The 15,745-nt window shown below is 45.4% G+C and overlaps 51 non-coding genes across 51 annotated transcripts; 34 read left to right on the top strand and 17 right to left on the bottom strand.

The window, feature by feature from the left end:
- Nucleotides 1–234: 234 nt before the first annotated feature.
- Nucleotides 235–306, bottom strand: Trnaa-cgc (transfer RNA alanine (anticodon CGC)). Its single transcript has one exon. It is a non-coding gene; the product is annotated as a tRNA-Ala (tRNA).
- A 118-nt stretch (nucleotides 307–424) lies between these two features.
- Nucleotides 425–496, top strand: Trnaw-cca (transfer RNA tryptophan (anticodon CCA)). Its single transcript has one exon. It is a non-coding gene; the product is annotated as a tRNA-Trp (tRNA).
- Nucleotides 497–814: 318 nt separating this feature from the next.
- On the top strand, nucleotides 815–886 carry Trnac-gca (transfer RNA cysteine (anticodon GCA)). The gene has a single exon. It is a non-coding gene; the product is annotated as a tRNA-Cys (tRNA).
- A 274-nt stretch (nucleotides 887–1,160) lies between these two features.
- Nucleotides 1,161–1,232, bottom strand: Trnaa-cgc (transfer RNA alanine (anticodon CGC)). The gene has a single exon. It is a non-coding gene; the product is annotated as a tRNA-Ala (tRNA).
- A 118-nt stretch (nucleotides 1,233–1,350) lies between these two features.
- Trnaw-cca (transfer RNA tryptophan (anticodon CCA)) lies at nucleotides 1,351–1,422 on the top strand. Its single transcript has one exon. It is a non-coding gene; the product is annotated as a tRNA-Trp (tRNA).
- A 318-nt stretch (nucleotides 1,423–1,740) lies between these two features.
- Trnac-gca (transfer RNA cysteine (anticodon GCA)) lies at nucleotides 1,741–1,812 on the top strand. The gene has a single exon. It is a non-coding gene; the product is annotated as a tRNA-Cys (tRNA).
- Nucleotides 1,813–2,086: 274 nt separating this feature from the next.
- Nucleotides 2,087–2,158, bottom strand: Trnaa-cgc (transfer RNA alanine (anticodon CGC)). The gene has a single exon. It is a non-coding gene; the product is annotated as a tRNA-Ala (tRNA).
- A 118-nt stretch (nucleotides 2,159–2,276) lies between these two features.
- On the top strand, nucleotides 2,277–2,348 carry Trnaw-cca (transfer RNA tryptophan (anticodon CCA)). Its single transcript has one exon. It is a non-coding gene; the product is annotated as a tRNA-Trp (tRNA).
- Nucleotides 2,349–2,666: 318 nt separating this feature from the next.
- Trnac-gca (transfer RNA cysteine (anticodon GCA)) lies at nucleotides 2,667–2,738 on the top strand. Its single transcript has one exon. It is a non-coding gene; the product is annotated as a tRNA-Cys (tRNA).
- Nucleotides 2,739–3,012: 274 nt separating this feature from the next.
- Trnaa-cgc (transfer RNA alanine (anticodon CGC)) lies at nucleotides 3,013–3,084 on the bottom strand. Its single transcript has one exon. It is a non-coding gene; the product is annotated as a tRNA-Ala (tRNA).
- Nucleotides 3,085–3,202: 118 nt separating this feature from the next.
- Trnaw-cca (transfer RNA tryptophan (anticodon CCA)) lies at nucleotides 3,203–3,274 on the top strand. The gene has a single exon. It is a non-coding gene; the product is annotated as a tRNA-Trp (tRNA).
- Nucleotides 3,275–3,592: 318 nt separating this feature from the next.
- On the top strand, nucleotides 3,593–3,664 carry Trnac-gca (transfer RNA cysteine (anticodon GCA)). The gene has a single exon. It is a non-coding gene; the product is annotated as a tRNA-Cys (tRNA).
- A 274-nt stretch (nucleotides 3,665–3,938) lies between these two features.
- Nucleotides 3,939–4,010, bottom strand: Trnaa-cgc (transfer RNA alanine (anticodon CGC)). Its single transcript has one exon. It is a non-coding gene; the product is annotated as a tRNA-Ala (tRNA).
- A 118-nt stretch (nucleotides 4,011–4,128) lies between these two features.
- On the top strand, nucleotides 4,129–4,200 carry Trnaw-cca (transfer RNA tryptophan (anticodon CCA)). Its single transcript has one exon. It is a non-coding gene; the product is annotated as a tRNA-Trp (tRNA).
- Nucleotides 4,201–4,518: 318 nt separating this feature from the next.
- Trnac-gca (transfer RNA cysteine (anticodon GCA)) lies at nucleotides 4,519–4,590 on the top strand. The gene has a single exon. It is a non-coding gene; the product is annotated as a tRNA-Cys (tRNA).
- Nucleotides 4,591–4,864: 274 nt separating this feature from the next.
- Nucleotides 4,865–4,936, bottom strand: Trnaa-cgc (transfer RNA alanine (anticodon CGC)). The gene has a single exon. It is a non-coding gene; the product is annotated as a tRNA-Ala (tRNA).
- Nucleotides 4,937–5,054: 118 nt separating this feature from the next.
- Trnaw-cca (transfer RNA tryptophan (anticodon CCA)) lies at nucleotides 5,055–5,126 on the top strand. The gene has a single exon. It is a non-coding gene; the product is annotated as a tRNA-Trp (tRNA).
- Nucleotides 5,127–5,444: 318 nt separating this feature from the next.
- On the top strand, nucleotides 5,445–5,516 carry Trnac-gca (transfer RNA cysteine (anticodon GCA)). The gene has a single exon. It is a non-coding gene; the product is annotated as a tRNA-Cys (tRNA).
- Nucleotides 5,517–5,790: 274 nt separating this feature from the next.
- Nucleotides 5,791–5,862, bottom strand: Trnaa-cgc (transfer RNA alanine (anticodon CGC)). The gene has a single exon. It is a non-coding gene; the product is annotated as a tRNA-Ala (tRNA).
- Nucleotides 5,863–5,980: 118 nt separating this feature from the next.
- Nucleotides 5,981–6,052, top strand: Trnaw-cca (transfer RNA tryptophan (anticodon CCA)). Its single transcript has one exon. It is a non-coding gene; the product is annotated as a tRNA-Trp (tRNA).
- Nucleotides 6,053–6,370: 318 nt separating this feature from the next.
- Trnac-gca (transfer RNA cysteine (anticodon GCA)) lies at nucleotides 6,371–6,442 on the top strand. Its single transcript has one exon. It is a non-coding gene; the product is annotated as a tRNA-Cys (tRNA).
- Nucleotides 6,443–6,716: 274 nt separating this feature from the next.
- Nucleotides 6,717–6,788, bottom strand: Trnaa-cgc (transfer RNA alanine (anticodon CGC)). The gene has a single exon. It is a non-coding gene; the product is annotated as a tRNA-Ala (tRNA).
- A 118-nt stretch (nucleotides 6,789–6,906) lies between these two features.
- Nucleotides 6,907–6,978, top strand: Trnaw-cca (transfer RNA tryptophan (anticodon CCA)). The gene has a single exon. It is a non-coding gene; the product is annotated as a tRNA-Trp (tRNA).
- Nucleotides 6,979–7,296: 318 nt separating this feature from the next.
- Nucleotides 7,297–7,368, top strand: Trnac-gca (transfer RNA cysteine (anticodon GCA)). Its single transcript has one exon. It is a non-coding gene; the product is annotated as a tRNA-Cys (tRNA).
- A 274-nt stretch (nucleotides 7,369–7,642) lies between these two features.
- Nucleotides 7,643–7,714, bottom strand: Trnaa-cgc (transfer RNA alanine (anticodon CGC)). The gene has a single exon. It is a non-coding gene; the product is annotated as a tRNA-Ala (tRNA).
- A 118-nt stretch (nucleotides 7,715–7,832) lies between these two features.
- Trnaw-cca (transfer RNA tryptophan (anticodon CCA)) lies at nucleotides 7,833–7,904 on the top strand. The gene has a single exon. It is a non-coding gene; the product is annotated as a tRNA-Trp (tRNA).
- A 318-nt stretch (nucleotides 7,905–8,222) lies between these two features.
- On the top strand, nucleotides 8,223–8,294 carry Trnac-gca (transfer RNA cysteine (anticodon GCA)). The gene has a single exon. It is a non-coding gene; the product is annotated as a tRNA-Cys (tRNA).
- Nucleotides 8,295–8,568: 274 nt separating this feature from the next.
- On the bottom strand, nucleotides 8,569–8,640 carry Trnaa-cgc (transfer RNA alanine (anticodon CGC)). The gene has a single exon. It is a non-coding gene; the product is annotated as a tRNA-Ala (tRNA).
- Nucleotides 8,641–8,758: 118 nt separating this feature from the next.
- Trnaw-cca (transfer RNA tryptophan (anticodon CCA)) lies at nucleotides 8,759–8,830 on the top strand. Its single transcript has one exon. It is a non-coding gene; the product is annotated as a tRNA-Trp (tRNA).
- Nucleotides 8,831–9,148: 318 nt separating this feature from the next.
- On the top strand, nucleotides 9,149–9,220 carry Trnac-gca (transfer RNA cysteine (anticodon GCA)). Its single transcript has one exon. It is a non-coding gene; the product is annotated as a tRNA-Cys (tRNA).
- A 274-nt stretch (nucleotides 9,221–9,494) lies between these two features.
- Trnaa-cgc (transfer RNA alanine (anticodon CGC)) lies at nucleotides 9,495–9,566 on the bottom strand. Its single transcript has one exon. It is a non-coding gene; the product is annotated as a tRNA-Ala (tRNA).
- A 118-nt stretch (nucleotides 9,567–9,684) lies between these two features.
- Nucleotides 9,685–9,756, top strand: Trnaw-cca (transfer RNA tryptophan (anticodon CCA)). The gene has a single exon. It is a non-coding gene; the product is annotated as a tRNA-Trp (tRNA).
- Nucleotides 9,757–10,074: 318 nt separating this feature from the next.
- On the top strand, nucleotides 10,075–10,146 carry Trnac-gca (transfer RNA cysteine (anticodon GCA)). Its single transcript has one exon. It is a non-coding gene; the product is annotated as a tRNA-Cys (tRNA).
- A 274-nt stretch (nucleotides 10,147–10,420) lies between these two features.
- On the bottom strand, nucleotides 10,421–10,492 carry Trnaa-cgc (transfer RNA alanine (anticodon CGC)). Its single transcript has one exon. It is a non-coding gene; the product is annotated as a tRNA-Ala (tRNA).
- Nucleotides 10,493–10,610: 118 nt separating this feature from the next.
- Nucleotides 10,611–10,682, top strand: Trnaw-cca (transfer RNA tryptophan (anticodon CCA)). The gene has a single exon. It is a non-coding gene; the product is annotated as a tRNA-Trp (tRNA).
- Nucleotides 10,683–11,000: 318 nt separating this feature from the next.
- Nucleotides 11,001–11,072, top strand: Trnac-gca (transfer RNA cysteine (anticodon GCA)). The gene has a single exon. It is a non-coding gene; the product is annotated as a tRNA-Cys (tRNA).
- Nucleotides 11,073–11,346: 274 nt separating this feature from the next.
- On the bottom strand, nucleotides 11,347–11,418 carry Trnaa-cgc (transfer RNA alanine (anticodon CGC)). The gene has a single exon. It is a non-coding gene; the product is annotated as a tRNA-Ala (tRNA).
- A 118-nt stretch (nucleotides 11,419–11,536) lies between these two features.
- Nucleotides 11,537–11,608, top strand: Trnaw-cca (transfer RNA tryptophan (anticodon CCA)). Its single transcript has one exon. It is a non-coding gene; the product is annotated as a tRNA-Trp (tRNA).
- A 318-nt stretch (nucleotides 11,609–11,926) lies between these two features.
- Nucleotides 11,927–11,998, top strand: Trnac-gca (transfer RNA cysteine (anticodon GCA)). The gene has a single exon. It is a non-coding gene; the product is annotated as a tRNA-Cys (tRNA).
- A 274-nt stretch (nucleotides 11,999–12,272) lies between these two features.
- Trnaa-cgc (transfer RNA alanine (anticodon CGC)) lies at nucleotides 12,273–12,344 on the bottom strand. Its single transcript has one exon. It is a non-coding gene; the product is annotated as a tRNA-Ala (tRNA).
- A 118-nt stretch (nucleotides 12,345–12,462) lies between these two features.
- Trnaw-cca (transfer RNA tryptophan (anticodon CCA)) lies at nucleotides 12,463–12,534 on the top strand. The gene has a single exon. It is a non-coding gene; the product is annotated as a tRNA-Trp (tRNA).
- A 318-nt stretch (nucleotides 12,535–12,852) lies between these two features.
- Nucleotides 12,853–12,924, top strand: Trnac-gca (transfer RNA cysteine (anticodon GCA)). Its single transcript has one exon. It is a non-coding gene; the product is annotated as a tRNA-Cys (tRNA).
- Nucleotides 12,925–13,198: 274 nt separating this feature from the next.
- Nucleotides 13,199–13,270, bottom strand: Trnaa-cgc (transfer RNA alanine (anticodon CGC)). Its single transcript has one exon. It is a non-coding gene; the product is annotated as a tRNA-Ala (tRNA).
- A 118-nt stretch (nucleotides 13,271–13,388) lies between these two features.
- Trnaw-cca (transfer RNA tryptophan (anticodon CCA)) lies at nucleotides 13,389–13,460 on the top strand. Its single transcript has one exon. It is a non-coding gene; the product is annotated as a tRNA-Trp (tRNA).
- Nucleotides 13,461–13,778: 318 nt separating this feature from the next.
- Trnac-gca (transfer RNA cysteine (anticodon GCA)) lies at nucleotides 13,779–13,850 on the top strand. Its single transcript has one exon. It is a non-coding gene; the product is annotated as a tRNA-Cys (tRNA).
- A 274-nt stretch (nucleotides 13,851–14,124) lies between these two features.
- Nucleotides 14,125–14,196, bottom strand: Trnaa-cgc (transfer RNA alanine (anticodon CGC)). The gene has a single exon. It is a non-coding gene; the product is annotated as a tRNA-Ala (tRNA).
- A 118-nt stretch (nucleotides 14,197–14,314) lies between these two features.
- Trnaw-cca (transfer RNA tryptophan (anticodon CCA)) lies at nucleotides 14,315–14,386 on the top strand. Its single transcript has one exon. It is a non-coding gene; the product is annotated as a tRNA-Trp (tRNA).
- A 318-nt stretch (nucleotides 14,387–14,704) lies between these two features.
- Nucleotides 14,705–14,776, top strand: Trnac-gca (transfer RNA cysteine (anticodon GCA)). The gene has a single exon. It is a non-coding gene; the product is annotated as a tRNA-Cys (tRNA).
- A 274-nt stretch (nucleotides 14,777–15,050) lies between these two features.
- On the bottom strand, nucleotides 15,051–15,122 carry Trnaa-cgc (transfer RNA alanine (anticodon CGC)). Its single transcript has one exon. It is a non-coding gene; the product is annotated as a tRNA-Ala (tRNA).
- A 118-nt stretch (nucleotides 15,123–15,240) lies between these two features.
- Nucleotides 15,241–15,312, top strand: Trnaw-cca (transfer RNA tryptophan (anticodon CCA)). The gene has a single exon. It is a non-coding gene; the product is annotated as a tRNA-Trp (tRNA).
- A 318-nt stretch (nucleotides 15,313–15,630) lies between these two features.
- Trnac-gca (transfer RNA cysteine (anticodon GCA)) lies at nucleotides 15,631–15,702 on the top strand. Its single transcript has one exon. It is a non-coding gene; the product is annotated as a tRNA-Cys (tRNA).
- Nucleotides 15,703–15,745: the final 43 nt, after the last annotated feature.

Genomic DNA, 15,745 nt, shown 5'->3' with positions numbered 1-15,745 from the left:
CGGTGAGTTGCAAATACATGTTTGAGATGCACTCCGCACGCCATACCGAAGGCTTTGGAGCAACATTTCAATGGGAGGATCGCAGCCAAGGGTCTTGCAGGTCATCGTCCTGCCGCCATGAGGTCGAACTGTACGAAATCCACTTGCTTGGGGGAAGAATCTTGTACACTGAATTTTATAGAATATGGTGATAGGCAAAAGTTTTCATGTACTGCTGCACGGAGAAACAAAAATTGGAGGAGCTGGGATTTGAACCCAGGACTTTCTGCATGCGAAGCAGACACTCTACCACTGAGTTACACCCCCGCCAGAGCAAGTACATCTGGGACGAGTCTCTCCTGGATACTACTGTCATTATTTCTTAGGTTTGAACGGTACAGTAAGTTTTCGAGGAACCTATTCATGACAAGACCTAAGCAGCGTCGACTCCGTGGCGCAACGGTAGCGCGTCTGACTCCAGATCAGAAGGTTGCGTGTTCAAATCACGTCGGGGTCACAATGAAATTTTCGTTTACGAAAGCCATAGGCGAGTATGTCAGTTTAATCAGATACCAAACGATTACAAAGAACGGACGAACAGAACTTGCTTGAAAAAAGCTACTAGTGCAATTTTCGCATTCTGACATTAAGGTGAAGGCGCCGACTCGCACTTTCTCCAGGCGCGAGGTGTCTAGTATTTTTGATATTTATATCGTTTAACGCTAATATATAACTGAGAGATAATGATTACACGATATTTTGCTCGATTAGACGTCTTTAGCCAGGCAGAGTGTAATATTTTTCGTTAAGTTATGGGAATAGGAAGATCGTGAAAGGGGGTATAGCTCAGTCGTAGAGCATTCGACTGCAGATCGAGAGGTCCCCGGTTCAATCCCGGGTGCCCCCTTCATTTTTCAGTATCTCGAAAAAACAAAAGACGATTGTCGCGGTGAGTTGCAAATACATGTTTGAGATGCACTCCGCACGCCATACCGAAGGCTTTGGAGCAACATTTCAATGGGAGGATCGCAGCCAAGGGTCTTGCAGGTCATCGTCCTGCCGCCATGAGGTCGAACTGTACGAAATCCACTTGCTTGGGGGAAGAATCTTGTACACTGAATTTTATAGAATATGGTGATAGGCAAAAGTTTTCATGTACTGCTGCACGGAGAAACAAAAATTGGAGGAGCTGGGATTTGAACCCAGGACTTTCTGCATGCGAAGCAGACACTCTACCACTGAGTTACACCCCCGCCAGAGCAAGTACATCTGGGACGAGTCTCTCCTGGATACTACTGTCATTATTTCTTAGGTTTGAACGGTACAGTAAGTTTTCGAGGAACCTATTCATGACAAGACCTAAGCAGCGTCGACTCCGTGGCGCAACGGTAGCGCGTCTGACTCCAGATCAGAAGGTTGCGTGTTCAAATCACGTCGGGGTCACAATGAAATTTTCGTTTACGAAAGCCATAGGCGAGTATGTCAGTTTAATCAGATACCAAACGATTACAAAGAACGGACGAACAGAACTTGCTTGAAAAAAGCTACTAGTGCAATTTTCGCATTCTGACATTAAGGTGAAGGCGCCGACTCGCACTTTCTCCAGGCGCGAGGTGTCTAGTATTTTTGATATTTATATCGTTTAACGCTAATATATAACTGAGAGATAATGATTACACGATATTTTGCTCGATTAGACGTCTTTAGCCAGGCAGAGTGTAATATTTTTCGTTAAGTTATGGGAATAGGAAGATCGTGAAAGGGGGTATAGCTCAGTCGTAGAGCATTCGACTGCAGATCGAGAGGTCCCCGGTTCAATCCCGGGTGCCCCCTTCATTTTTCAGTATCTCGAAAAAACAAAAGACGATTGTCGCGGTGAGTTGCAAATACATGTTTGAGATGCACTCCGCACGCCATACCGAAGGCTTTGGAGCAACATTTCAATGGGAGGATCGCAGCCAAGGGTCTTGCAGGTCATCGTCCTGCCGCCATGAGGTCGAACTGTACGAAATCCACTTGCTTGGGGGAAGAATCTTGTACACTGAATTTTATAGAATATGGTGATAGGCAAAAGTTTTCATGTACTGCTGCACGGAGAAACAAAAATTGGAGGAGCTGGGATTTGAACCCAGGACTTTCTGCATGCGAAGCAGACACTCTACCACTGAGTTACACCCCCGCCAGAGCAAGTACATCTGGGACGAGTCTCTCCTGGATACTACTGTCATTATTTCTTAGGTTTGAACGGTACAGTAAGTTTTCGAGGAACCTATTCATGACAAGACCTAAGCAGCGTCGACTCTGTGGCGCAACGGTAGCGCGTCTGACTCCAGATCAGAAGGTTGCGTGTTCAAATCACGTCGGGGTCACAATGAAATTTTCGTTTACGAAAGCCATAGGCGAGTATGTCAGTTTAATCAGATACCAAACGATTACAAAGAACGGACGAACAGAACTTGCTTGAAAAAAGCTACTAGTGCAATTTTCGCATTCTGACATTAAGGTGAAGGCGCCGACTCGCACTTTCTCCAGGCGCGAGGTGTCTAGTATTTTTGATATTTATATCGTTTAACGCTAATATATAACTGAGAGATAATGATTACACGATATTTTGCTCGATTAGACGTCTTTAGCCAGGCAGAGTGTAATATTTTTCGTTAAGTTATGGGAATAGGAAGATCGTGAAAGGGGGTATAGCTCAGTCGTAGAGCATTCGACTGCAGATCGAGAGGTCCCCGGTTCAATCCCGGGTGCCCCCTTCATTTTTCAGTATCTCGAAAAAACAAAAGACGATTGTCGCGGTGAGTTGCAAATACATGTTTGAGATGCACTCCGCACGCCATACCGAAGGCTTTGGAGCAACATTTCAATGGGAGGATCGCAGCCAAGGGTCTTGCAGGTCATCGTCCTGCCGCCATGAGGTCGAACTGTACGAAATCCACTTGCTTGGGGGAAGAATCTTGTACACTGAATTTTATAGAATATGGTGATAGGCAAAAGTTTTCATGTACTGCTGCACGGAGAAACAAAAATTGGAGGAGCTGGGATTTGAACCCAGGACTTTCTGCATGCGAAGCAGACACTCTACCACTGAGTTACACCCCCGCCAGAGCAAGTACATCTGGGACGAGTCTCTCCTGGATACTACTGTCATTATTTCTTAGGTTTGAACGGTACAGTAAGTTTTCGAGGAACCTATTCATGACAAGACCTAAGCAGCGTCGACTCCGTGGCGCAACGGTAGCGCGTCTGACTCCAGATCAGAAGGTTGCGTGTTCAAATCACGTCGGGGTCACAATGAAATTTTCGTTTACGAAAGCCATAGGCGAGTATGTCAGTTTAATCAGATACCAAACGATTACAAAGAACGGACGAACAGAACTTGCTTGAAAAAAGCTACTAGTGCAATTTTCGCATTCTGACATTAAGGTGAAGGCGCCGACTCGCACTTTCTCCAGGCGCGAGGTGTCTAGTATTTTTGATATTTATATCGTTTAACGCTAATATATAACTGAGAGATAATGATTACACGATATTTTGCTCGATTAGACGTCTTTAGCCAGGCAGAGTGTAATATTTTTCGTTAAGTTATGGGAATAGGAAGATCGTGAAAGGGGGTGTAGCTCAGTCGTAGAGCATTCGACTGCAGATCGAGAGGTCCCCGGTTCAATCCCGGGTGCCCCCTTCATTTTTCAGTATCTCGAAAAAACAAAAGACGATTGTCGCGGTGAGTTGCAAATACATGTTTGAGATGCACTCCGCACGCCATACCGAAGGCTTTGGAGCAACATTTCAATGGGAGGATCGCAGCCAAGGGTCTTGCAGGTCATCGTCCTGCCGCCATGAGGTCGAACTGTACGAAATCCACTTGCTTGGGGGAAGAATCTTGTACACTGAATTTTATAGAATATGGTGATAGGCAAAAGTTTTCATGTACTGCTGCACGGAGAAACAAAAATTGGAGGAGCTGGGATTTGAACCCAGGACTTTCTGCATGCGAAGCAGACACTCTACCACTGAGTTACACCCCCGCCAGAGCAAGTACATCTGGGACGAGTCTCTCCTGGATACTACTGTCATTATTTCTTAGGTTTGAACGGTACAGTAAGTTTTCGAGGAACCTATTCATGACAAGACCTAAGCAGCGTCGACTCCGTGGCGCAACGGTAGCGCGTCTGACTCCAGATCAGAAGGTTGCGTGTTCAAATCACGTCGGGGTCACAATGAAATTTTCGTTTACGAAAGCCATAGGCGAGTATGTCAGTTTAATCAGATACCAAACGATTACAAAGAACGGACGAACAGAACTTGCTTGAAAAAAGCTACTAGTGCAATTTTCGCATTCTGACATTAAGGTGAAGGCGCCGACTCGCACTTTCTCCAGGCGCGAGGTGTCTAGTATTTTTGATATTTATATCGTTTAACGCTAATATATAACTGAGAGATAATGATTACACGATATTTTGCTCGATTAGACGTCTTTAGCCAGGCAGAGTGTAATATTTTTCGTTAAGTTATGGGAATAGGAAGATCGTGAAAGGGGGTATAGCTCAGTCGTAGAGCATTCGACTGCAGATCGAGAGGTCCCCGGTTCAATCCCGGGTGCCCCCTTCATTTTTCAGTATCTCGAAAAAACAAAAGACGATTGTCGCGGTGAGTTGCAAATACATGTTTGAGATGCACTCCGCACGCCATACCGAAGGCTTTGGAGCAACATTTCAATGGGAGGATCGCAGCCAAGGGTCTTGCAGGTCATCGTCCTGCCGCCATGAGGTCGAACTGTACGAAATCCACTTGCTTGGGGGAAGAATCTTGTACACTGAATTTTATAGAATATGGTGATAGGCAAAAGTTTTCATGTACTGCTGCACGGAGAAACAAAAATTGGAGGAGCTGGGATTTGAACCCAGGACTTTCTGCATGCGAAGCAGACACTCTACCACTGAGTTACACCCCCGCCAGAGCAAGTACATCTGGGACGAGTCTCTCCTGGATACTACTGTCATTATTTCTTAGGTTTGAACGGTACAGTAAGTTTTCGAGGAACCTATTCATGACAAGACCTAAGCAGCGTCGACTCCGTGGCGCAACGGTAGCGCGTCTGACTCCAGATCAGAAGGTTGCGTGTTCAAATCACGTCGGGGTCACAATGAAATTTTCGTTTACGAAAGCCATAGGCGAGTATGTCAGTTTAATCAGATACCAAACGATTACAAAGAACGGACGAACAGAACTTGCTTGAAAAAAGCTACTAGTGCAATTTTCGCATTCTGACATTAAGGTGAAGGCGCCGACTCGCACTTTCTCCAGGCGCGAGGTGTCTAGTATTTTTGATATTTATATCGTTTAACGCTAATATATAACTGAGAGATAATGATTACACGATATTTTGCTCGATTAGACGTCTTTAGCCAGGCAGAGTGTAATATTTTTCGTTAAGTTATGGGAATAGGAAGATCGTGAAAGGGGGTATAGCTCAGTCGTAGAGCATTCGACTGCAGATCGAGAGGTCCCCGGTTCAATCCCGGGTGCCCCCTTCATTTTTCAGTATCTCGAAAAAACAAAAGACGATTGTCGCGGTGAGTTGCAAATACATGTTTGAGATGCACTCCGCACGCCATACCGAAGGCTTTGGAGCAACATTTCAATGGGAGGATCGCAGCCAAGGGTCTTGCAGGTCATCGTCCTGCCGCCATGAGGTCGAACTGTACGAAATCCACTTGCTTGGGGGAAGAATCTTGTACACTGAATTTTATAGAATATGGTGATAGGCAAAAGTTTTCATGTACTGCTGCACGGAGAAACAAAAATTGGAGGAGCTGGGATTTGAACCCAGGACTTTCTGCATGCGAAGCAGACACTCTACCACTGAGTTACACCCCCGCCAGAGCAAGTACATCTGGGACGAGTCTCTCCTGGATACTACTGTCATTATTTCTTAGGTTTGAACGGTACAGTAAGTTTTCGAGGAACCTATTCATGACAAGAACTAAGCAGCGTCGACTCCGTGGCGCAACGGTAGCGCGTCTGACTCCAGATCAGAGGGTTGCGTGTTCAAATCACGTCGGGGTCACAATGAAATTTTCGTTTACGAAAGCCATAGGCGAGTATGTCAGTTTAATCAGATACCAAACGATTACAAAGAACGGACGAACAGAACTTGCTTGAAAAAAGCTACTAGTGCAATTTTCGCATTCTGACATTAAGGTGAAGGCGCCGACTCGCACTTTCTCCAGGCGCGAGGTGTCTAGTATTTTTGATATTTATATCGTTTAACGCTAATATATAACTGAGAGATAATGATTACACGATATTTTGCTCGATTAGACGTCTTTAGCCAGGCAGAGTGTAATATTTTTCGTTAAGTTATGGGAATAGGAAGATCGTGAAAGGGGGTATAGCTCAGTCGTAGAGCATTCGACTGCAGATCGAGAGGTCCCCGGTTCAATCCCGGGTGCCCCCTTCATTTTTCAGTATCTCGAAAAAACAAAAGACGATTGTCGCGGTGAGTTGCAAATACATGTTTGAGATGCACTCCGCACGCCATACCGAAGGCTTTGGAGCAACATTTCAATGGGAGGATCGCAGCCAAGGGTCTTGCAGGTCATCGTCCTGCCGCCATGAGGTCGAACTGTACGAAATCCACTTGCTTGGGGGAAGAATCTTGTACACTGAATTTTATAGAATATGGTGATAGGCAAAAGTTTTCATGTACTGCTGCACGGAGAAACAAAAATTGGAGGAGCTGGGATTTGAACCCAGGACTTTCTGCATGCGAAGCAGACACTCTACCACTGAGTTACACCCCCGCCAGAGCAAGTACATCTGGGACGAGTCTCTCCTGGATACTACTGTCATTATTTCTTAGGTTTGAACGGTACAGTAAGTTTTCGAGGAACCTATTCATGACAAGACCTAAGCAGCGTCGACTCCGTGGCGCAACGGTAGCGCGTCTGACTCCAGATCAGAAGGTTGCGTGTTCAAATCACGTCGGGGTCACAATGAAATTTTCGTTTACGAAAGCCATAGGCGAGTATGTCAGTTTAATCAGATACCAAACGATTACAAAGAACGGACGAACAGAACTTGCTTGAAAAAAGCTACTAGTGCAATTTTCGCATTCTGACATTAAGGTGAAGGCGCCGACTCGCACTTTCTCCAGGCGCGAGGTGTCTAGTATTTTTGATATTTATATCGTTTAACGCTAATATATAACTGAGAGATAATGATTACACGATATTTTGCTCGATTAGACGTCTTTAGCCAGGCAGAGTGTAATATTTTTCGTTAAGTTATGGGAATAGGAAGATCGTGAAAGGGGGTATAGCTCAGTCGTAGAGCATTCGACTGCAGATCGAGAGGTCCCCGGTTCAATCCCGGGTGCCCCCTTCATTTTTCAGTATCTCGAAAAAACAAAAGACGATTGTCGCGGTGAGTTGCAAATACATGTTTGAGATGCACTCCGCACGCCATACCGAAGGCTTTGGAGCAACATTTCAATGGGAGGATCGCAGCCAAGGGTCTTGCAGGTCATCGTCCTGCCGCCATGAGGTCGAACTGTACGAAATCCACTTGCTTGGGGGAAGAATCTTGTACACTGAATTTTATAGAATATGGTGATAGGCAAAAGTTTTCATGTACTGCTGCACGGAGAAACAAAAATTGGAGGAGCTGGGATTTGAACCCAGGACTTTCTGCATGCGAAGCAGACACTCTACCACTGAGTTACACCCCCGCCAGAGCAAGTACATCTGGGACGAGTCTCTCCTGGATACTACTGTCATTATTTCTTAGGTTTGAACGGTACAGTAAGTTTTCGAGGAACCTATTCATGACAAGACCTAAGCAGCGTCGACTCCGTGGCGCAACGGTAGCGCGTCTGACTCCAGATCAGAAGGTTGCGTGTTCAAATCACGTCGGGGTCACAATGAAATTTTCGTTTACGAAAGCCATAGGCGAGTATGTCAGTTTAATCAGATACCAAACGATTACAAAGAACGGACGAACAGAACTTGCTTGAAAAAAGCTACTAGTGCAATTTTCGCATTCTGACATTAAGGTGAAGGCGCCGACTCGCACTTTCTCCAGGCGCGAGGTGTCTAGTATTTTTGATATTTATATCGTTTAACGCTAATATATAACTGAGAGATAATGATTACACGATATTTTGCTCGATTAGACGTCTTTAGCCAGGCAGAGTGTAATATTTTTCGTTAAGTTATGGGAATAGGAAGATCGTGAAAGGGGGTATAGCTCAGTCGTAGAGCATTCGACTGCAGATCGAGAGGTCCCCGGTTCAATCCCGGGTGCCCCCTTAATTTTTCAGTATCTCGAAAAAACAAAAGACGATTGTCGCGGTGAGTTGCAAATACATGTTTGAGATGCACTCCGCACGCCATACCGAAGGCTTTGGAGCAACATTTCAATGGGAGGATCGCAGCCAAGGGTCTTGCAGGTCATCGTCCTGCCGCCATGAGGTCGAACTGTACGAAATCCACTTGCTTGGGGGAAGAATCTTGTACACTGAATTTTATAGAATATGGTGATAGGCAAAAGTTTTCATGTACTGCTGCACGGAGAAACAAAAATTGGAGGAGCTGGGATTTGAACCCAGGACTTTCTGCATGCGAAGCAGACACTCTACCACTGAGTTACACCCCCGCCAGAGCAAGTACATCTGGGACGAGTCTCTCCTGGATACTACTGTCATTATTTCTTAGGTTTGAACGGTACAGTAAGTTTTCGAGGAACCTATTCATGACAAGACCTAAGCAGCGTCGACTCCGTGGCGCAGCGGTAGCGCGTCTGACTCCAGATCAGAAGGTTGCGTGTTCAAATCACGTCGGGGTCACAATGAAATTTTCGTTTACGAAAGCCATAGGCGAGTATGTCAGTTTAATCAGATACCAAACGATTACAAAGAACGGACGAACAGAACTTGCTTGAAAAAAGCTACTAGTGCAATTTTCGCATTCTGACATTAAGGTGAAGGCGCCGACTCGCACTTTCTCCAGGCGCGAGGTGTCTAGTATTTTTGATATTTATATCGTTTAACGCTAATATATAACTGAGAGATAATGATTACACGATATTTTGCTCGATTAGACGTCTTTAGCCAGGCAGAGTGTAATATTTTTCGTTAAGTTATGGGAATAGGAAGATCGTGAAAGGGGGTATAGCTCAGTCGTAGAGCATTCGACTGCAGATCGAGAGGTCCCCGGTTCAATCCCGGGTGCCCCCTTCATTTTTCAGTATCTCGAAAAAACAAAAGACGATTGTCGCGGTGAGTTGCAAATACATGTTTGAGATGCACTCCGCACGCCATACCGAAGGCTTTGGAGCAACATTTCAATGGGAGGATCGCAGCCAAGGGTCTTGCAGGTCATCGTCCTGCCGCCATGAGGTCGAACTGTACGAAATCCACTTGCTTGGGGGAAGAATCTTGTACACTGAATTTTATAGAATATGGTGATAGGCAAAAGTTTTCATGTACTGCTGCACGGAGAAACAAAAATTGGAGGAGCTGGGATTTGAACCCAGGACTTTCTGCATGCGAAGCAGACACTCTACCACTGAGTTACACCCCCGCCAGAGCAAGTACATCTGGGACGAGTCTCTCCTGGATACTACTGTCATTATTTCTTAGGTTTGAACGGTACAGTAAGTTTTCGAGGAACCTATTCATGACAAGACCTAAGCAGCGTCGACTCCGTGGCGCAACGGTAGCGCGTCTGACTCCAGATCAGAAGGTTGCGTGTTCAAATCACGTCGGGGTCACAATGAAATTTTCGTTTACGAAAGCCATAGGCGAGTATGTCAGTTTAATCAGATACCAAACGATTACAAAGAACGGACGAACAGAACTTGCTTGAAAAAAGCTACTAGTGCAATTTTCGCATTCTGACATTAAGGTGAAGGCGCCGACTCGCACTTTCTCCAGGCGCGAGGTGTCTAGTATTTTTGATATTTATATCGTTTAACGCTAATATATAACTGAGAGATAATGATTACACGATATTTTGCTCGATTAGACGTCTTTAGCCAGGCAGAGTGTAATATTTTTCGTTAAGTTATGGGAATAGGAAGATCGTGAAAGGGGGTATAGCTCAGTCGTAGAGCATTCGACTGCAGATCGAGAGGTCCCCGGTTCAATCCCGGGTGCCCCCTTCATTTTTCAGTATCTCGAAAAAACAAAAGACGATTGTCGCGGTGAGTTGCAAATACATGTTTGAGATGCACTCCGCACGCCATACCGAAGGCTTTGGAGCAACATTTCAATGGGAGGATCGCAGCCAAGGGTCTTGCAGGTCATCGTCCTGCCGCCATGAGGTCGAACTGTACGAAATCCACTTGCTTGGGGGAAGAATCTTGTACACTGAATTTTATAGAATATGGTGATAGGCAAAAGTTTTCATGTACTGCTGCACGGAGAAACAAAAATTGGAGGAGCTGGGATTTGAACCCAGGACTTTCTGCATGCGAAGCAGACACTCTACCACTGAGTTACACCCCCGCCAGAGCAAGTACATCTGGGACGAGTCTCTCCTGGATACTACTGTCATTATTTCTTAGGTTTGAACGGTACAGTAAGTTTTCGAGGAACCTATTCATGACAAGACCTAAGCAGCGTCGACTCCGTGGCGCAACGGTAGCGCGTCTGACTCCAGATCAGAAGGTTGCGTGTTCAAATCACGTCGGGGTCACAATGAAATTTTCGTTTACGAAAGCCATAGGCGAGTATGTCAGTTTAATCAGATACCAAACGATTACAAAGAACGGACGAACAGAACTTGCTTGAAAAAAGCTACTAGTGCAATTTTCGCATTCTGACATTAAGGTGAAGGCGCCGACTCGCACTTTCTCCAGGCGCGAGGTGTCTAGTATTTTTGATATTTATATCGTTTAACGCTAATATATAACTGAGAGATAATGATTACACGATATTTTGCTCGATTAGACGTCTTTAGCCAGGCAGAGTGTAATATTTTTCGTTAAGTTATGGGAATAGGAAGATCGTGAAAGGGGGTATAGCTCAGTCGTAGAGCATTCGACTGCAGATCGAGAGGTCCCCGGTTCAATCCCGGGTGCCCCCTTAATTTTTCAGTATCTCGAAAAAACAAAAGACGATTGTCGCGGTGAGTTGCAAATACATGTTTGAGATGCACTCCGCACGCCATACCGAAGGCTTTGGAGCAACATTTCAATGGGAGGATCGCAGCCAAGGGTCTTGCAGGTCATCGTCCTGCCGCCATGAGGTCGAACTGTACGAAATCCACTTGCTTGGGGGAAGAATCTTGTACACTGAATTTTATAGAATATGGTGATAGGCAAAAGTTTTCATGTACTGCTGCACGGAGAAACAAAAATTGGAGGAGCTGGGATTTGAACCCAGGACTTTCTGCATGCGAAGCAGACACTCTACCACTGAGTTACACCCCCGCCAGAGCAAGTACATCTGGGACGAGTCTCTCCTGGATACTACTGTCATTATTTCTTAGGTTTGAACGGTACAGTAAGTTTTCGAGGAACCTATTCATGACAAGACCTAAGCAGCGTCGACTCCGTGGCGCAACGGTAGCGCGTCTGACTCCAGATCAGAAGGTTGCGTGTTCAAATCACGTCGGGGTCACAATGAAATTTTCGTTTACGAAAGCCATAGGCGAGTATGTCAGTTTAATCAGATACCAAACGATTACAAAGAACGGACGAACAGAACTTGCTTGAAAAAAGCTACTAGTGCAATTTTCGCATTCTGACATTAAGGTGAAGGCGCCGACTCGCACTTTCTCCAGGCGCGAGGTGTCTAGTATTTTTGATATTTATATCGTTTAACGCTAATATATAACTGAGAGATAATGATTACACGATATTTTGCTCGATTAGACGTCTTTAGCCAGGCAGAGTGTAATATTTTTCGTTAAGTTATGGGAATAGGAAGATCGTGAAAGGGGGTATAGCTCAGTCGTAGAGCATTCGACTGCAGATCGAGAGGTCCCCGGTTCAATCCCGGGTGCCCCCTTCATTTTTCAGTATCTCGAAAAAACAAAAGACGATTGTCGCGGTGAGTTGCAAATACATGTTTGAGATGCACTCCGCACGCCATACCGAAGGCTTTGGAGCAACATTTCAATGGGAGGATCGCAGCCAAGGGTCTTGCAGGTCATCGTCCTGCCGCCATGAGGTCGAACTGTACGAAATCCACTTGCTTGGGGGAAGAATCTTGTACACTGAATTTTATAGAATATGGTGATAGGCAAAAGTTTTCATGTACTGCTGCACGGAGAAACAAAAATTGGAGGAGCTGGGATTTGAACCCAGGACTTTCTGCATGCGAAGCAGACACTCTACCACTGAGTTACACCCCCGCCAGAGCAAGTACATCTGGGACGAGTCTCTCCTGGATACTACTGTCATTATTTCTTAGGTTTGAACGGTACAGTAAGTTTTCGAGGAACCTATTCATGACAAGACCTAAGCAGCGTCGACTCCGTGGCGCAACGGTAGCGCGTCTGACTCCAGATCAGAAGGTTGCGTGTTCAAATCACGTCGGGGTCACAATGAAATTTTCGTTTACGAAAGCCATAGGCGAGTATGTCAGTTTAATCAGATACCAAACGATTACAAAGAACGGACGAACAGAACTTGCTTGAAAAAAGCTACTAGTGCAATTTTCGCATTCTGACATTAAGGTGAAGGCGCCGACTCGCACTTTCTCCAGGCGCGAGGTGTCTAGTATTTTTGATATTTATATCGTTTAACGCTAATATATAACTGAGAGATAATGATTACACGATATTTTGCTCGATTAGACGTCTTTAGCCAGGCAGAGTGTAATATTTTTCGTTAAGTTATGGGAATAGGAAGATCGTGAAAGGGGGTATAGCTCAGTCGTAGAGCATTCGACTGCAGATCGAGAGGTCCCCGGTTCAATCCCGGGTGCCCCCTTCATTTTTCAGTATCTCGAAAAAACAAAAGACGATTGTCGCGGTGAGTTGCAAATACATGTTTGAGATGCACTCCGCACGCCATACCGAAGGCTTTGGAGCAACATTTCAATGGGAGGATCGCAGCCAAGGGTCTTGCAGGTCATCGTCCTGCCGCCATGAGGTCGAACTGTACGAAATCCACTTGCTTGGGGGAAGAATCTTGTACACTGAATTTTATAGAATATGGTGATAGGCAAAAGTTTTCATGTACTGCTGCACGGAGAAACAAAAATTGGAGGAGCTGGGATTTGAACCCAGGACTTTCTGCATGCGAAGCAGACACTCTACCACTGAGTTACACCCCCGCCAGAGCAAGTACATCTGGGACGAGTCTCTCCTGGATACTACTGTCATTATTTCTTAGGTTTGAACGGTACAGTAAGTTTTCGAGGAACCTATTCATGACAAGACCTAAGCAGCGTCGACTCCGTGGCGCAACGGTAGCGCGTCTGACTCCAGATCAGAAGGTTGCGTGTTCAAATCACGTCGGGGTCACAATGAAATTTTCGTTTACGAAAGCCATAGGCGAGTATGTCAGTTTAATCAGATACCAAACGATTACAAAGAACGGACGAACAGAACTTGCTTGAAAAAAGCTACTAGTGCAATTTTCGCATTCTGACATTAAGGTGAAGGCGCCGACTCGCACTTTCTCCAGGCGCGAGGTGTCTAGTATTTTTGATATTTATATCGTTTAACGCTAATATATAACTGAGAGATAATGATTACACGATATTTTGCTCGATTAGACGTCTTTAGCCAGGCAGAGTGTAATATTTTTCGTTAAGTTATGGGAATAGGAAGATCGTGAAAGGGGGTATAGCTCAGTCGTAGAGCATTCGACTGCAGATCGAGAGGTCCCCGGTTCAATCCCGGGTGCCCCCTTCATTTTTCAGTATCTCGAAAAAACAAAAGACGATTGTCGCGGTGAGTTGCAAATACATGTTTGAGATGCACTCCGCACGCCATACCGAAGGCTTTGGAGCAACATTTCAATGGGAGGATCGCAGCCAAGGGTCTTGCAGGTCATCGTCCTGCCGCCATGAGGTCGAACTGTACGAAATCCACTTGCTTGGGGGAAGAATCTTGTACACTGAATTTTATAGAATATGGTGATAGGCAAAAGTTTTCATGTACTGCTGCACGGAGAAACAAAAATTGGAGGAGCTGGGATTTGAACCCAGGACTTTCTGCATGCGAAGCAGACACTCTACCACTGAGTTACACCCCCGCCAGAGCAAGTACATCTGGGACGAGTCTCTCCTGGATACTACTGTCATTATTTCTTAGGTTTGAACGGTACAGTAAGTTTTCGAGGAACCTATTCATGACAAGACCTAAGCAGCGTCGACTCCGTGGCGCAACGGTAGCGCGTCTGACTCCAGATCAGAAGGTTGCGTGTTCAAATCACGTCGGGGTCACAATGAAATTTTCGTTTACGAAAGCCATAGGCGAGTATGTCAGTTTAATCAGATACCAAACGATTACAAAGAACGGACGAACAGAACTTGCTTGAAAAAAGCTACTAGTGCAATTTTCGCATTCTGACATTAAGGTGAAGGCGCCGACTCGCACTTTCTCCAGGCGCGAGGTGTCTAGTATTTTTGATATTTATATCGTTTAACGCTAATATATAACTGAGAGATAATGATTACACGATATTTTGCTCGATTAGACGTCTTTAGCCAGGCAGAGTGTAATATTTTTCGTTAAGTTATGGGAATAGGAAGATCGTGAAAGGGGGTATAGCTCAGTCGTAGAGCATTCGACTGCAGATCGAGAGGTCCCCGGTTCAATCCCGGGTGCCCCCTTGATTTTTCAGTATCTCGAAAAAACAAAAGACGATTGTCGCGGTGAGTTGCAAATACATGTTTGAGATGCACTCCGCACGCCATACCGAAGGCTTTGGAGCAACATTTCAATGGGAGGATCGCAGCCAAGGGTCTTGCAGGTCATCGTCCTGCCGCCATGAGGTCGAACTGTACGAAATCCACTTGCTTGGGGGAAGAATCTTGTACACTGAATTTTATAGAATATGGTGATAGGCAAAAGTTTTCATGTACTGCTGCACGGAGAAACAAAAATTGGAGGAGCTGGGATTTGAACCCAGGACTTTCTGCATGCGAAGCAGACACTCTACCACTGAGTTACACCCCCGCCAGAGCAAGTACATCTGGGACGAGTCTCTCCTGGATACTACTGTCATTATTTCTTAGGTTTGAACGGTACAGTAAGTTTTCGAGGAACCTATTCATGACAAGACCTAAGCAGCGTCGACTCCGTGGCGCAACGGTAGCGCGTCTGACTCCAGATCAGAAGGTTGCGTGTTCAAATCACGTCGGGGTCACAATGAAATTTTCGTTTACGAAAGCCATAGGCGAGTATGTCAGTTTAATCAGATACCAAACGATTACAAAGAACGGACGAACAGAACTTGCTTGAAAAAAGCTACTAGTGCAATTTTCGCATTCTGACATTAAGGTGAAGGCGCCGACTCGCACTTTCTCCAGGCGCGAGGTGTCTAGTATTTTTGATATTTATATCGTTTAACGCTAATATATAACTGAGAGATAATGATTACACGATATTTTGCTCGATTAGACGTCTTTAGCCAGGCAGAGTGTAATATTTTTCGTTAAGTTATGGGAATAGGAAGATCGTGAAAGGGGGTATAGCTCAGTCGTAGAGCATTCGACTGCAGATCGAGAGGTCCCCGGTTCAATCCCGGGTGCCCCCTTCATTTTTCAGTATCTCGAAAAAACAAAAGACGATTGTCGCGG

Source organism: Schistocerca cancellata, chromosome 3 (assembly GCF_023864275.1).
Source record: "Schistocerca cancellata isolate TAMUIC-IGC-003103 chromosome 3, iqSchCanc2.1, whole genome shotgun sequence".
Taxonomy (NCBI): Eukaryota; Metazoa; Arthropoda; class Insecta; order Orthoptera; family Acrididae; genus Schistocerca; species Schistocerca cancellata.
Note: the sequence above shows the minus strand (reverse complement) of the source record. Positions and strands in the feature narration are given on the sequence as shown.